Below are 15,823 nucleotides of genomic sequence, written 5' to 3'. Positions count from 1 at the left end.
AATAAACATGCCAATGCAGTTTTGCAATAAGTAATATACTTGTGGTTAGTTACCATCATGAGCTCAATTTTTATACCACAAAGGAGAGTAGACAGAATCGGAAGCCACTTGGTTTTCTACATCACTATTATGCAGCAGGTTCAACTGAAAATCTACATCTCATCCAATGTCATCCAGAGGCAAGTGAGCATCTGGTCAAACTTGGCAGGTACTGAATATTCAGTAAGAAATAAAGTATAACATATATGACCAATGTTATATTAATGTAATTTCTATGATGACATAACATATATACATAAAATTATATATATACATATATATATATTTCTTGCTCATAAAACAATGAGAATATTAATGCTTGGAAATTAGTTAGGAATAATTCATGGATAGAAGTCTTTTTATTTAATTGTGCTGCTACATTTGATAAGCAGCCTTGGAGTTTTCTGCAAGATGTAAAAAGAAGAGGGAAACACATCCATATTCATAATGACCTTTGCTTTGTCACTACTGATGCGCATCATTGGCCCTCCCACTCTATGGCTAGACAGTCCTAAGACTTCATCAGTTATAAATGTGTATCTCTTAACCTTTTAACCTACAGTCCCACTTCAAGCACATGCATGACTAAACAGAAGGAAAAATTGATTTCTAAGACCCACTGAGAGTATTCACCCACTAATACATGTTTCAGTCTGTTGAAGTAAGCAGAGACTTCAGTGTTTCCCCCACTATTTTGAAGCATGAAATTGTCTTTATGCTCAGACACTCATTTCCAATTTTCTATCACTTAATGTACTGTAATTTAAAATTTCTACAGTATGAAACTCCTTAAATTAAGAATTTGAATGTATTAACACTGTCCAGTTAGGCATTATCAACTTTACTTTAGGATTCACATCACAAATATCTGCCATGTTCTAGAAAAACTAGTTTCTTTGCTTGCTAAGCTTTCAGATCTTCCAAGACTATAGCTAAATCTGCTCTAACTCTGTATACTCCATGTGCATTACAATGTTTAATCCCATGGAGGAACTCAGTACACATCAAACACATTAATGTTTATGATAGTACCTTTGAAAAATAATAGCAATTGATTTATATCTCATTTTATACATTGGCCAAGGCGATCCAAGGCAGTGCAGAGTGAGGCTGCTACATCTTTAATTCCAGCCTCAGTGCTCACTGTGTCTGTCCATCATCAGTGCTCAAGTTGCTTTGAATTTAATGAAGCACTATAATCTGTACAGTTCTTCATTGCTATGAATACTGCTCATTATATTTCTTCTGTTTTTAGCAGCCTCAAAAAAGAGAGAAATATAAAAAAGAATCTACTCACCCCCCTTTCAAGAAGGTGACTAATGACAAATACTTTGAACTAGTCTCTGGTGCAACAATTTGCAGGTCACACTATTGCACATACTTGGAAATAGCACACAGTCCTGTAACTCGAAGTATTACAACATGTATTTGGCAAGAAAATTGGTAAAAGCATTAGTAAATTATTTCTATCAAAATGATGCTTAATTCTATGAATTTTCCTTACCTTTCACACTAAAAGAATATGGGAATCTGTAAGTGAACAAACCAGAAAATGATGCACAGGTATTCAAATTTCAGAAATATACACACAACCCTGGAAACTTCCTAGCAAATGATTCCTACATAGTCCAAGTGTTATATAGAACTAAAAGGAACGTCTCATATGAAATTAACTTATTTCACTCACCCCAGGGATTCAGCTTTGTTCTAGCCAGAATGATATGATCTTAACCTTCTACTTCAGAGAATATTTCCTATTCTCTATGATGATCCCACAATACCACAGACAAGGTAGGTTAGGACACAAGCTTATGGCAGTTGCCACTTCTGGAGATCTCAAGTCAAGATCACAGGTCTTTCCATTGCAAGCCTCCTTTTTCCTCTTATAAAGCCAGTAAGGCTGACAAGGGAGGTGCCATCCAAAGGACCAATTGCTACTCACAGCCCTGCTCCCATAAACATGATAGTCAGCTCAATTACACCTTCCCAATAACTCATATTGGATATTAAATTTCAACATGCAAGTCCCCAAAGCACATACATAAACCATATTTAAAGAGTAGCAACTGACACTGATGGTCACCCATTGTGTCTCACTCTCTATCCAGAACTTGAGCTTTTCTTTTGTATTAAAGTCTAGATGCTCTATTAATCAAAGAATTTCTTGCACTTGGCTTCAAGTTGATCAACATGAAAATGTAAAATTCTCAAATTCTAACAGGAGAATGACACAGAGGCAGTTTTGGTAGAGCAACTACAGGTGGCATCAAGGGATACTACACAGGGAACTAGATACAGTAAATGTCACCCTGGTGCCTTAATGAAGTGATAATCTCAGTGGTGTGACATGGAACAATAGCTAAAAGTCAGATTATGTACCTAATGGAAAATCTTTGCTTCAGGTACCCACTCTATCATTTCCTATTAGTGAGATCACAAACAAACGACTTAGCTGTCCAAATCTTGGTTTCCTCTTCTGTATTATACTTGCTGAGGGGAAAATCAGTAAGGCAAACAAATTTAAGATGTGCTATTTTGGCTCTGTTAATGCTTGAGGAAGCTTTCTTATTGCCTGTATGACAATACTATGACATGTACATTTCTAATCACATTTTATCCTAGGTGGGTTTTATGACTTTTTCAACACTTTAATTAGCTACAAAGTTCTGTGATTTAAAACAATAGTATTGGCTGGAGAGATGATTCAGCAATTAACAGCATTGGTTGCCTTTACAGAGGACCCAAGTTCAATACCGAAAACCCATACAGTGGCTCACAGATGCCTTTAACTCCTGTTTCAGCAAATATTGTCTCCTCTTCTGACCTACACATGGACACATATGGTGAACACACATACATGCAGGCAAAACACTAGTACAATAAAAATAAATATTAAATAAATAAATAAATAAATAAATAAATAAAATTAAAAACAGTATGCCAATGACTAGTGAAATGCATATGGCTTGTTTTGTTGAAGTTATTGCCTGGCATTAGTTTTAATTATTGAAGGGACATGCTACCTGAATAAGGAGGCTTACAGTGGCTTAGTGGGGAAAATAATTGATTAATTAAGCTGTTTGGGGGAGGGGGTGTCCTCTAAGGCTCCAAGCTCAGTTCAAACTAGTTTTCACAGATTTCCTCTTAGATATCCTTTACTGTCAGCCCTAAACACTCATCTCATAGATCAGACTTATCTTGGATATATTAGGCTAGCCCTTGTGAATACTGATCTATAACAAAAGGTGCCTTATCAGCACTTGTGTCCCCTGAGACCATGAATTCCATGAGGAAAAATTGCATTGTTCATATACATGACCTAACCAGCATGTCACCTTGTAATAAACAATAATTAGTAGAAAGAAACATTGAGAGAAAGGAAAAGGAAAAAAAGGATAAAAGGAAAGGATAAAAGAGAAAGGGAGGGAGGAAAGGAGAGAAGAGCTAAGCGGGGGAGGGAAGCACAATACATTCTTTTAAGTATCAGAAAAGTATTTGTACTGTAACTGCCTGAGTCCAAAAAGAAAAAGATGATTTGATGTCACAATAAAACTGCATACAGTGTCAAGTTCAAAATTGGCACAGCTAAAAGAAAATAAAAATAATATTCATTGTTGGTTCAGTCAATAGAATACACTCACAGTTTTCTTGCTCTGGGTGCTTTGGGACTCTGAAACTAGGACATGACATCATGGGCCCAGCTGCTCCTGAGTCTCTGCTCAAGCATTTCCTTCAATTCTATCAACCACAAACCCTTAATTCTGCTCTTGCCTCAGCCCAGCTGGAGAGCACCTGCTAAGGACTGACCATGTAAAATCCACTCTACTCTTGGAGACCAGTTTCTACGGCGGTATTTCCATCCTTCCTAAATTCTTCACCTTTGAATGTGCTGACAGGGGTGTTTGAAATTACACTCAGAGCCATATGGCACAGCTGAAGGGCAGCATATGGCCAAAGATTACTCAGTGCTGATCTTCAGAGACTTTAAACTCACCTTCCGTCACTCTTTACACGGGAAGTAGTGATAGTATTCAATTCTGCACATTGAACAACCCTGTCTTTCATAAGGAAACATGAGACTCATATTTAGCATCCAAGACAAACTTGCCTTCATTTTTTTGGGCAATGATAATGCATAGAGGGGGAGGAATATCTATACATCTACTTATCTGTGATCAATGAAAATCAAACTGCTTGACAGTTATCAGAATACAATTTGCCCACTAAAAATGTGGCTTTGGTCAATCTATGAAGACTGCACCTACAGATTTAGGTGAGACTTATGAAAAATGCAGAAGAGAAAATTCCTCTTCTACAAACAGAGAGTGTACTAATATACAGTAATACAACGAGATGATGAGTAGAGAGTGGGGCTCTTTGTCAAATCAAGCAAGATTTTTATTGGCAAACTGAACAATGTGAAGAGGTGTGTGTACAAAGTAAAATCAAGAAATCACTTATTAATAATCAAAAAAGAAAATTATGTGTATGTAAGAATATATTCCAGGAGGTATCTCTGAAAATTACTTATTATCAATACCATAATTATTAAAAATAAATACAAATGTTATAGTGAGTTAGAATTAAGAGAATGTCAGGGCACTTGGCAGTGGTTTGGCCATGTTATAATGTTAGCTTCTTAGAGAGTCAAATATCAAGAAAAGATGCTCTTGGGATCTCTTGCTGTGATAATAAATGTTGTACTTCACTCTGGGTAGCATCCTTTCATATCTCAATGGATCAGGACCGTTGTCATCTCAGTATGTTTTAATTTGTTTGTCTCAACACTGGACTACCATGTACATTATCAATTAAGACAGAGGTGGCTGAGCTGTCAGTAGTCTGGGAGCCTAGGATAGAGTTTTTAACTCACTAGTGGAAAAACTGTAAACATTCAATTCTTGGCAGCACACACCTAGAATTTAGACTGTAACGGGTAGATGGAAATAATTGAGAAATGATGGCATCATCTCCTTTCCTAGTAGACAGGTAGTTCCTAGGCTCAAAGCCAGGGTTTGGATGGGTGGAAGCCTCTGTCCCTGACTTCACCTGCCCAATGCTAAAATATGTCTCACTAGTCTGGGAGAACTGGGTGACTGCATGACTCTATCTTGCTTCAGATGCCATAAACTTCCACTATTCTCACTGTGTTTCAGTGGATTGTCTTGAATACATTTTCATCACTAGCTGTGCACCCTTCCCACTGTGCAGAGAATATAGAAATCTATTTGTGGATGTAAAATGCTATTCATAATTTTCTAAGAGAAACTTATCTATGGATCACCAAACATTGCCAATGTAGAAGTTGAATTCAGATACAAATAATTTTATCCAGAGGTATATGGTATATATACATACATACAGAGAGAGAGAGAGAGAGAGAGAGAGAGAGAGAGAGAGAGAGAGAGGGGTATATTATAATGGAGAAGAAGAAAATTTAGAGAATTTGAACACAAAGTCAAAAAATAACAAAATAAAACAAAAAGTCACAGCTAATAAAATTTCTAAACAACCGTAACTTTTTCAAGCTGGGTCAAAAAGACTGTGAACAGGAAATGTTGAATTCCTCATGGCAATCCTTTATCAAATAGTCACTAGCTCTAGCTTTCTGACACAATTTAACTAGTTATTTGGTATTAGTTGTGCAGTCAAAAGGTAGTAATCAAGATTAAAGAGACAGACAGACAATTTATTCTTTCTATACTTGAAGTATTATCTCAAATGCAATTTTATACAGAAGCCTACATATTTATAAAGGCTTGTCTCAATTTCTATGCTCTCCACTTTCTTCATTTCCCCCAATAATTTATCTATATCTTTTTAATGGAGCTATCTTTTTTTTTTCCTTCCAAGCTTGGTTCTTGGCTTTCTGTTTCCACAGGCCTGATCTTCACTGACATTATAGAAGACAAATCCAAGACATTTCTCTTCTCTGTGTCAGAATAAAGTGACAATCTAGAACACTAATAGGTATATATAAATTTAAATGTTTTTTCCAGAGGGCTATTGGCATAATACTGTGCACTCATACTCTCTTTTTTATTATAGGAATGAGGGCCATTGGATGGATTTATGGGAACAATGAGATAAACATATAGGAGTAGAAACAAAACAAAACAAACAAACAAACAAAACAACAACAACCACCAAACAAACAAAAGCATTCTCTTAAACTTGGAGAAGAAAGGAGTTAGTGAGACCCATAAAGCTAAGATCTAATTCTTTGGCTTGTGTGGACCTCAAGCATAATAATAATATTTCCACTTGAATTATTTCACCTATAAGAATATAGCTCGGATTGTATAAAATTGGCTTGCACAATGTCCTGGTTTCCATTCTATATTCTGAACACTGCAAAATCGTGGTGTGGTGGCACTCCCTTGTTATCCCAGTATTCAGAAAATGTAGGCACGAAGATGACAAGTTCAAGGTCATTTTCATCTACATATGAACTTAAGATCAACTTGAGCTACAAAAGCTCCCCATTTTTTTTAAAAAAAGCATCATCTATAAAGGAATATTTTAGAGCTTTTAACATGTTAAGTAAGGGGAGTAGTGATAAATTTAGAGTCACAAATTCCCACAAATTTTATATTTCAGAACAAAACCATTTTAATTAAATAAAAAATAGGGTACAAAATAAAAATGAATGCTTCAACAAGTTATCACAGCCCACTTCAGCTTCTAAAAAAGAAAATTCTCTCTTCTCCCTTCAATTACACTATCAAACTGAACAAAGAACCTATTACTTAGAAATATTTATTTTTAACAAGCAGAGAATGCTGGACATAAGATCTCTGCCTCCAGAGTTTTCAGCCTAGATAATTAGATCAGCTTCCTCTGAAAAAATACTGCTGGTCCCCAGGACCATGGATCTGCTATAAATTTTTAAGGTACCTTAACATCTCAATTAAATAGACAATGTGAGAGTAAAAGGAAAAGACAGTATGAAAGTAGACTGAAAAATTTGGGGAAGAAGAGCATTCAGTTTCTTGTTTGCACAAAACAAAATGTTCATTTAAGAAAGGGTTCTCAGAAGCCATCAGCTCCAAATGCAAACATATAAAATTACAATACAAAGGACTCAACAGTAAAGCACCATGCAGTTTTAATATGGAGTGAATTAAAAAATTCAATATCTAATTGTACAATGTAAATTTTGGACCCTTTGAACCCCTCAAAGTTCACAGAATATATCATGCATGCTTTTATCATGAAGAATCTCCACATTTGGCTGGATTTCTAAATAATTTTCCAGGAGCCATATTTTCTACTCGCCAATAATATATATGAATCAATTAATATCATGAAGAGAAAGCACCTCCTATAAAGGGAATAGGAACATACACTCATTACATGAGGTTCTTGGCATTATGAAAAAAAAACCATGTAGATTTTTTCCCTGTTTGAAAGGAAGAATATATTCCTAAGGAGAAGAGGAAGATGACTTAAACTTGTAAAGATGTTTTCCTCCCTAATCTAATTGAGGCAGATTCTTTAATTCTTGAACAAAGAGTTTTTGGTCAGATGTGGAAGTAAGCTTTATGGTAAAGACTAGAAAAAAAATATGAATTATTTTTTCCACTTGAAAATTGTAGAAGAGAATGGCAGGATGACAGAGCAGAAGTGCCAAGGCCAAAAAAAGTGTTTCAGAGATAAGCACATTTGAGTTTTTTGAATCTCTACTGTTTGCCAGTGGTGTGACATTAGGCTAATGATATATTTTCATCTATTAAAAAAGGTATTAAAATTACCATCTTTATCCAACTGTCCAAAGGATGTCATGGAACAAAATATACAAATCATCTAGGCCAGAGGCTAGCATACAGTAAGTTTGTTAGATATGTAAAATAATTATCACTTCTTATTTCTTTCAAGTTCCAGTTGCGTTTCCTCTAAGTGTAAATTTTTTTTCTGGATGGAAGCCATTGCTCCACAACTGACATCATGCAAATCACCCTACTGGACATTGTTTGGCATATCTTTTGTTGCATGAATTTCTATCAATTGTTATCTAGAAGATATCAACAGTATTATAAAAAAGTCACTAGCCCCAGTGTCAGTAGACTTGAAAGGTTTCCGGTCTCATTCGTAATACAAACTCCTCACAGACTCCTTTCAGAAAACTAATTAGTTTATCTATCAGCATCACATGATCCAAGTTATGTGTTCACTTGGTTATTGGTATTTGTTAATGTTTCTATTATCTATTCCCTTTTTTTTTTTTTTTGGAGGGATATGTGTCTGCATGCCATGGTGTAAGCATATGTGGAATTAAGAAAACAACTTTTCACAGTCAGTTTTCTTCATCTACCATGTAGGCTCAGTGTTGAGACTGTTCAAACTCAGATCTTCATTCCTGGCAACAAGTACCATTACTCATTGAGCCATTTGGAAGACACATATTCAAGTTGATGTTTTTCTTTTTCTTTTAAAAGTTGCATTTATAACATTAGAGCATGATCTTCAGCCTTGTGGCCCAATATATCTGACAGATATATTTGTGAGGCAGGAACTATTAAGGACTTGCTTACCCTGTCTTGCCAGAGGTTGGCTGTCTACTCTGCCTGCATCTAAGCTTGCCCATGTTTAGGCAGAATTCTGTCTGTAACAGAAACGAAGACATATTTCCCAGCAGCATTTGAATTCATCTCAATAAGGATTTCCATTGATGCTCATCATCTTCTTTGAGGTAGTCTTGATGTTGTCAAGAATTAACCTGTCTTTTGTCAAAGACTGTTTAAAATAATAAAAACATTATAGAGAGCTTTGGGTGACTATTTAGACAGCAAACTATCTTTGTCATTTTTTGATTTTGGAAGCTGCTAACCTGCACTTTGGGTTATTCAGGTAATTAAGTTTTATTCCTTCTCAAGTTTCTGAGGGGGTTGAAGACCAGGTAGTTTAATCTTATAATTAAACTTAGTTGTTTAGGAATTAAGATATTTTAAAGTCTAGATATATGTTTCAAGTTGATAGAGATGAGACATGATAGATATTGATTTTCAGTCAGAATTTTAGACTGACCAAGATAGAAAAGATATTTTCTTCAAGTTTGCCAAATACAAATAGCCAAATCACTATGAATGTAAAATTATATTTAAAAAGTTGTATTTATTTTTATCTCCTCACTAAATTAGCTATCTACACCATACATAGAATTTTCAACACTTCTCTTAAATCTAAATATTATTTTACAGTTGAGAAAGTGCTTTCAGATTTATGAGCTCAAAGGAATGAATATTCAACATTCTCAACTGTGATGTGAACATTAAACATATACTCCACTGTAATAACCACTTTATAGAGAGGTACCCTGTCCATTATCCTCATACTGGTTTGTTTATAAAATTAGCTAACTTTCTCCATCTACCTTAGATAAATACATTGAGGAACAATGAAACATAAACACCAGACAAAGAATTCAAACGAAACAACAACAACAAAATGCCTAGTGACAGTACATAGCCTTAGTGTTAGCTCAAAAGTAAGGCTCAGAGCCCAACCCATGCAGCTACTGAGCTGTCCCCAATGGAGTCCTGTTCCTTTATGTTGTATTTGACAATGAGTTTTGAATGGCTTGAACAGATAACGTACTTGATGAATCTAATTCAAATTGTTTTTCATGGAAATTTGAAATGTACCCAGCAACTAAAGAGCCAGTGTAATTGAATCACATAATGTTGACCTTATGGTAAAGGAGAAATAAATTAATTAATTAAATTTAAGAAGATGAATCCTTGGGGGGTCAGATTTTAGCATGTGTAGTTCTTGGTGTGGTTTATAAGCTCAGTTGTAGTAATAGAGCTTTCCATCCTTACTACAAATCACTAAAAACACATACTCCATTTCCTCAGAAATGGATGAAATATAAGCTGTGATCTAAGATTATTCACAGAACATCTTAATTTGCCTGCTAGTTGACAAATTATGCCCTATCTTGATGAATACTATATTAAGCTAGCTGTACAAAAGAAATTCTTAAACCTTTCAACTATTTTGGACTCTGCTACTATTTATTGAGCAGGTAAGAAAATAGGGTTTCACTGTATTGTTCTGCATTCATTCTATCTCTTTCCCTATATAATCCTATAATTCATTTCTATAACATCTGTTATTATACAGTATTATTGAGTCCTTTTAATATAAAATTTTACATTTCATTTTTGCAATTTTACTCTTCTATTTAAATAAAGCATTGCACTTGCTCAAGTTAGTTCATCTTTCTGTCCCTTATTTTTCCTTACCACATAGCAAAAGTAACAGGTGTCCTTTCTCAGAGCAGGTGGGGGAGTAACGAAGATAGCAAACATGGAACCTGGCTTAGAATTGTTTGGTACATATAACTCTAAATATAGTTATTATATCTCAAAATAAGTTATAAGTTCCTTAATAAATGGTAACTTCTCCTAAAGCACAACACTGAAATGCCACCCTAGACATGACAGTGATGATATGGAGGCATGCACTCAACACACAAACACTGAGAAAATGGATACATTAGTGTTGGAAAGCATCCACCACATCTTACAGAGTATGCTAGGTGTTCTTAAGCATCCATTACTAAAATGTCTGCTGTCTTTATTAAGCACAATGAGGAACTGTTGTTGTCTCAAGGCACATGGTAAGATGCCAATAAGGAGTCTGTACAGAGTTGCACACTGTACAGGGTTGCACACTGTATTTATTTCTTTTTTTCCCCCGTTGGTGGTGACTGAATAAAGGGCCATACAATTTCTGGCATTAATATATCAGCCTATATATTTTTTATATCCAAGGCATCCATAGTTCTGAATAATCCGTATAGAAATGTCTAAAATATTCTTAGTTCTAGAAAAATGATATTTTGTCCAACTTTTCACTTCTTACATGTGTACATTAAGTGGTACTGTTTACATACTTGCTTTAGATTGACACAGTACAGTATGTAGGCTTTGAAGTCTGGAAAATTTAGACTAGGATTCTAACACTGTGAATCATCTGAAAATCCTTAGTGAAACTTTTTGAGTTAATGGAAGCCACACATAAGCTACTGTGGAGGAAATGGATTAAGGGGTATGGGATGGTCAGCCAAATAATTGTCTCCCTCATGAAAATCTTATTTTTCTCAAAATTATATGTCTGAAAGTGTGATGGTAGACATCTGTACTGCAGTAAGATAAGTTATTCAAAGGAGACAGGACACTTACCCCATTTTCTATTTTGTACTAGATATACTGTAGCAATCCTTTGCAGATAAAATACAATTAAAGCAAAGAAATTTTCTTTATATTTCAGATTTCCCCAAACTGAGATAATCAGGGCCTCTGCTGTGTGGTTACACTTAGAAGAATAAGACAATGATTCTGAATTTTGGTTTCATTTGCTTCTAATTTCCCCAACCCTCTAATGATTTAAATAAAGCAAAAACCCTGAAGGAAACCACTATCCTTATATCTGGAAAAATTTATTCAGCTAGTTTATTAAAGCCTTCAAAGAATTATTGAAAAAGACATAAAAGTAAATTAATGGGGGATCATAGATTACACCTGATTTGTGTCTCTATATGCAATAGGAACTTCAAGCTTTCAGAAGTCACAAAGTATTGAGATTCTTTAGCTTAAATAGTTTTACTACATGCTATGATCATTAGGGTCTAAGACAAAATCCTAAAAACTGTCACACTACACACTTACACACACACACACACACACACACACACAAAGCCCTACCTCAGAGCCAGAAGCCTGAAATAGTCTGTATTCCTGGGGGAAAACAAGTAATTAAACCAACAGGTAACAAACATTCAGAGATAATTACCGGTAATACTCAGGCTCAAGACTGATGATTAATAGCAATAGATTCCATGGAGGTGATTAATAAAGAGGCAAGCACTATAGAGATAATACATAAATGATTAATAATGAAATTCTCCTTGGGCCTTGAATGAAGCAGGAGGGAGGGCTAAGGAGTTTGGCTTTCCCAATAGCTGTTACTAAAATATCTATTTGCATTCAGAAAATAGAGAGACTTTGAAAGCAATAATTTGCAGAGTAGGGAGCTGAAGCGATGGTTCAGCGTTAGGAGCACTTGTTGTTGAAGAGCACCCAGGTTCAGTTCCCAGAGCTCAGATGAAACCTCACAACCATGTAACTCCAGTTCCAGGGGTCTTGATAGCCTTTTTTTCCCCCTGGAAACTAGGCACATATGATGTATATGCAAAGAAACACACACACACACACACACACACACACACACACACACACATATTTATATAGTGAATGTAACACACCTTATGCACTGATATAATTTATATTGAGTGCAGGATTTTTTTTCGAACTCTCATCTGAAATGTAAAAAGATGATACTTTACATCTTTTTCAGCTGTCTGAAAATGTTCATTGTCAGAGACAGCTAAAACTGTTTCTAGACACTAATAACACTGGCTGAGAGAACAAAGATTGTGTCAAGATATGATAAAGGTAATAAGTAGGAAAACAAAAATGCTGGATATCTGGCAATAGTCAATATTAAAATTCTCTACAATTGAAGCTCAAATTGATAGCCTTGGTGCCAAGGTTTGCGTGGAAAGATTGTGTGGAAATTATATTCATCTAAGCTCAACATATTACATAAAGCTCTGTATCTATGACTGGGATATTTCCAAACCTCACTTTACTGAAAGTTTTCAGGGGAAAAAGTATTTCTTCCAGAAAAGTAATTATTCATGAACACAATGAGACAGTGGTACATCTTGCAATTGCTCAAAATGTATGTAGAATTTCTTAAAAGTTGTTCTACTTAGGACTTTTGTTGGTATCTGTGATTGTTAAGATTTTGAAATGAATACAATATTTGTGAACCCAAAAATTAGAAGTTAGTGACCTTAAGCATCAGGGAAAAGACCTTGGGAGAGAGTAAGGTTATGAAGGTCTTGTTCAGTAGAGTAACCATAGACAATCCTAACTGCAAAATAAAAATAAAATAAAAGCTGGAAGAGGCCAGTAAGTTTGACTCAGAAAGTAAAGGCACTTGTGGCCAAGTATCACAACCTGAATATTGGTCCATGAAACCCACATGGGTGAAAGACAAACTGGCTCCCACAAATTGTCCTAGCACACCCTTATGAGAACTAGCTTGCTATTTTCTTTCTGTGTGGGACCTCTCTCATGGGCAGAAGTAGTTTGCTTAATATTTAGGGATACTGAATAATGAATTTGATTACCGGTAAGATTCTCCCAGACTCTTAAGTGCGTTCTCTGCTTGAAAAAAAAAATGAACTAAAAAGATTAACCTACTCTGTCAGTGCACTCACAGAAGTCTTCTCAGGCTTCAACATTCTTAGCTGTATCTTTGACTGATACTGTCCCTTTAATTAACAAGACATTCTCATGCAAAATGGGTGCTTGGCAGTTAAAACTGGCTGTAAGGTAGAACAGCAAGCATTTATTGCATACTTACCAGTAAATCTCAAAAGCCTCCCTGTAACTTATTTTTAATCCATTAGAAAATTCTACATTATAAGAAACATCCAGCACAATAAGAAGTGATTAATCTTTATTTCTTGGCTATGAGACCCAAAGCCTACAAATACCCTTGTGGAGTCAATGGGATGCAAAGATTCATGAGCATTTTTGAAGACCTCTTCTAGCATTCAATTGAGAGAAATAAAAAGTGCAAAAAAAAAAAAAAAAAAGCATGTGTCACAACTTTGGCATCCACCATTTCAGTTAATATTAATAGAATGAGCTAGTTTCACGCACTGTTTCATTACTTTTCATATATTTACATAATAAAATAGAAGTGAAACATGCATAGTAAATTATAAAACTCGAATGTCCTTTGGGCAATATTGTCAGTTGATGGTTCAGGTGCAGCTTTCCCCTTCAAGGTGATGTCTAAGGGTACAAGTACCAACCAGTTGTGGTGTCTGTACTTATTAACATTTCTTTTCTTTTAAAGACAGGGTCTCAAGTGTTCCACTGAAGCCTCCAACTCACTTTGAAACTGAAAGTGCTCTGGAACTTCTTATCCTTTTGATACTTTTTTTTTTTTTTTGGTTTTGGTTTTTTGAGACAGGGTTTCTCTGTGTAGTCTTGGCTGTCCTAGACTCGCTTTGTAGTCCAGGCTGGCCTCGAACTCACAGCGATCCACCTGCCTCTGCCTCCCGAGTGCTGGGATTAAAGGCGTGTGCACAATTACATCTTAGTTTCATGAACGCTTGGGTAATCAAAGCCAGAACTTCACGAATGCTAGACAAGCACTCATTGAACCTAAATGTAACCAACCTCTGTATTAACAGTGCTTGCTCCCTAAAAATGTTTCAATACTATCCTGCAAGGCCAACCATATTGTGTTTCACTGAGTAAGAGTTAACTATTTATGTGTCAGAGGACCTCCTAGGTTGCACTATTTTGTCATGATTTTCTTCCTTCCTGAAAACCTTCATAATAATTCACTAAAGGCCAGTTGTTCTTCTCCACATTCATAACTTGGAGGGTTTTTTTTTCCGCACATGATACACTTGGTCAATGAACCATGTGTGAATATAATTAGACACTGCACTAGAGAATCACATTGATTTGCATTACTTGGCAATTTCTTAAACCCATTGCTCTGAAACAAAACTTACTTATTAGATAAAGTGCGTTGATGAATAGAATAAGTAATATGATATAAACCTAGTTACAACCATTAATAATTATTGTCATTATTATCATCACATCTCATTGTCAGTGTATTGAGACTGGACTGGATTATGGTTTAATTAGCAGCTTGAAATGAAGGAAATGCTGTTTTGTACCAATGAGAAGAGAAAATTTCTGCCTGTATTTCTAGATATAAAAAACATCTACCTTAGATTTGCTTTAATATAGTCATAATATAACAAAGTCTTCAGCATAACTCTCTAAGGTAGAGGAAAAGGCCAAGTAATAATAGTGAAATTGTAATATTTAACAAAAAAAACTCTTACGTCTACAAGATACTTAAAGGGTTACCCTGTAATGTCATGAGCCATTCTTTCAAAGGCATGGTAGAAAGGCTTATCAATAGATTTAATTTTGGTTGGACACCTTGAAAGTTAAATCTAAACTCCTAAGATTTAAGTATTTCTGGGAAATAAACAGAAAAGTGATTGATCTTAAAAATGAATGAAAAGTGATTATGTTAACTCCCTATGAACTTCTGAGAAGACTAGATTATTTTCTGCTTTTTCGTGTACAAATGTCTGACCAATGTCCCATGCTAGTATACCCACATGATTTTTAACAACTCAAAAATGAATTTCTATCTTTATGAGAGTTCTCTGTATTGTTTTACATGAGGATTCCTTTTAGGTGTGCTTACAGCTGGATGCCATATCTTCAGCATCCTGGCTAAGTACCGGTGCTTCTAAAATTCTCTGTAGTTTACCTTCACATAAGCTGACCTACTTGAGCTACACAGGAAATTCTAAACAGGAGGCCTGGGGAAGTGGTACATATAATCAAAAATATTTTCCACATGCACACATATAGTCATATGTGTTATTATAAATTTTGAAAGAATTATAGCATTAAGCACTCTGAATCTTTGAGAGGCCTTGGCATATTTCAATAGTTTTATGACAAAACCTCATGAAAAAAAAGTCAAACAACAGTAACTTAGGTTTATAATATATTTATCATTTTTTCTTAGCTTAAACATGGCAGGTTCCATTATGCCATTTTCATTTATATTTGATTCTGATTGTTTTGTGTTTTAAAAACTCTTATCCTTTGTCTGCATTTATACCTGCATGCCAGAAGAAGGTATCAGATCACAA

The sequence above is a fragment of the Acomys minous genome (assembly GCF_964271855.1).
Source record: "Acomys minous genome assembly, chromosome: 1".
Lineage (NCBI taxonomy): Eukaryota > Metazoa > Chordata > Mammalia > Rodentia > Muridae > Acomys > Acomys minous.
This window is presented reverse-complemented; position numbering follows the sequence as displayed.